Source organism: Periplaneta americana, chromosome 8 (genome assembly GCF_040183065.1).
Source record: "Periplaneta americana isolate PAMFEO1 chromosome 8, P.americana_PAMFEO1_priV1, whole genome shotgun sequence".
Lineage (NCBI taxonomy): Eukaryota > Metazoa > Arthropoda > Insecta > Blattodea > Blattidae > Periplaneta > Periplaneta americana.
In genome coordinates this window covers 95,461,934-95,463,397 of record NC_091124.1, presented here as the reverse complement: position 1 = coordinate 95,463,397, position 1,464 = coordinate 95,461,934, and the positions used below count along the sequence as shown (strand labels likewise).

Sequence of the window (1,464 nt, the reverse complement as noted above, 5' to 3'; positions counted from 1 at the left end):
GTACAGACTCCCCTTCAAAAATTGATTCACTGTGGATAGAAGTGGTAGAAATCAGTGTACTCGTATTGATGTCGATATAAAAATATGGTTGTAACTAGGGATAATCTTTACAACAAGAACATGACAACAGCGCTTCACATTGCGAAAATTGATGCGTGCAAAACGGATATGTAGAACACAAAGCTTGCCGGTAGAGAACTAAATCACAGCGACAACTATATACAGTGCGAGCCAGGAGGAAAGGTACATAGTGAGAGAGGTGATAATATTGATAATTCTGAATAAAAAAGTTTATATAAACATATACCCTGTTCTTAACAGTATCTGATATGCAGCTGTTTGACTATAACGGGCGTCAGTCTCATGTCCTTCATCAGCACTCACATGCGGACGCAAACAAAACGGCATTAGTTTGTTGTAGGATCAATTAAAGTATCCTGGGCGTTGGATCGGTCGCGGTGGAGTCACTTCTTGGCCACCGAGGTCACCCGATTATACTCCATTGGATTACTGTGTTTGGGGTTAGCTTAAGAGCGAAGTTTATAAGTGCAAAGTGGAAACAAGGGAGGAACTTCTGGCTCGCATTTTACATGCTTGTGTTAAAGTAAAGGAATGTCCGAATCAGCTCAGATCAGCAGCACAGCAGCTGTCTACAAGAGCTGCAAAGTGCATTGAAGTTGACGGTGAACTTTTTGAAAATGTTCTGTAAAGAAATAGAACGTAAAGTAAGCCTAACAATGTTTTAATTTACTATCATGTGCCCTTTTCCCGTTCCTCACTGTTTCCATTAATTTTCTCCGAAACCATTAAGAAGAGGACATATGTTCATATAAACTTTTTTTTGTTCAGAATCACCAATATTATCATCCTTCAAATCATGTCCCTTTCCAACTGACTCACTCTGTATAAGCTATTAAGTTTCAGTTCCGTTTCACAATATTTATCTTTTAATTACACAACACGGTCTCACCGCTTTGAGTACGACTGGAAGTCATTGCATTCGTGTGCTGGTGCAATTACAACCGTACCTCGGGGCTCTCAGGCCAGCTTCTACAGGCGACACAGTTAATATACTTACTTAATGTTGGTCTGTATTATGCCTGATAAGTGCTAAAGTATTGAGACATAAACTGTTAAGTTGGCTCGTTGGTCTAGGGGTATGATTCTCGCTTAGGGTGCGAGAGGTCCCGGGTTCAAATCCCGGACGAGCCCGAAGTTTTTATTTTTCTTTTAATCATTTATCTTAAACGAGAAAGTTTCATGTTATTTTTTTAGTTGGCTATTTAACGAAGCTGTATCAACTAGATTATTTAAAAAGAAACATAAGCAACAGGAGAAAAAGAAACAGAATACAATAAAGAAAGGAGAGACATACTTCAGCTAGAACTGAGTATTTGTTCTTAAAACCACCATAGCTACCCAACTTAATTATAATTATTTATATATTGCATATAGACTTAAATG

The 1,464-nt window shown here is 38.3% G+C and overlaps 1 non-coding gene across 1 annotated transcript; it reads left to right on the top strand.

Moving 5' to 3' along the window:
• The first annotated feature begins 1,140 nt into the window (after positions 1 to 1,140).
• Positions 1,141 to 1,212, top strand: TRNAP-AGG (transfer RNA proline (anticodon AGG)). Its single transcript has one exon. It is a non-coding gene; the product is annotated as a tRNA-Pro (tRNA).
• The last annotated feature ends 252 nt before the right edge of the window (positions 1,213 to 1,464 follow it).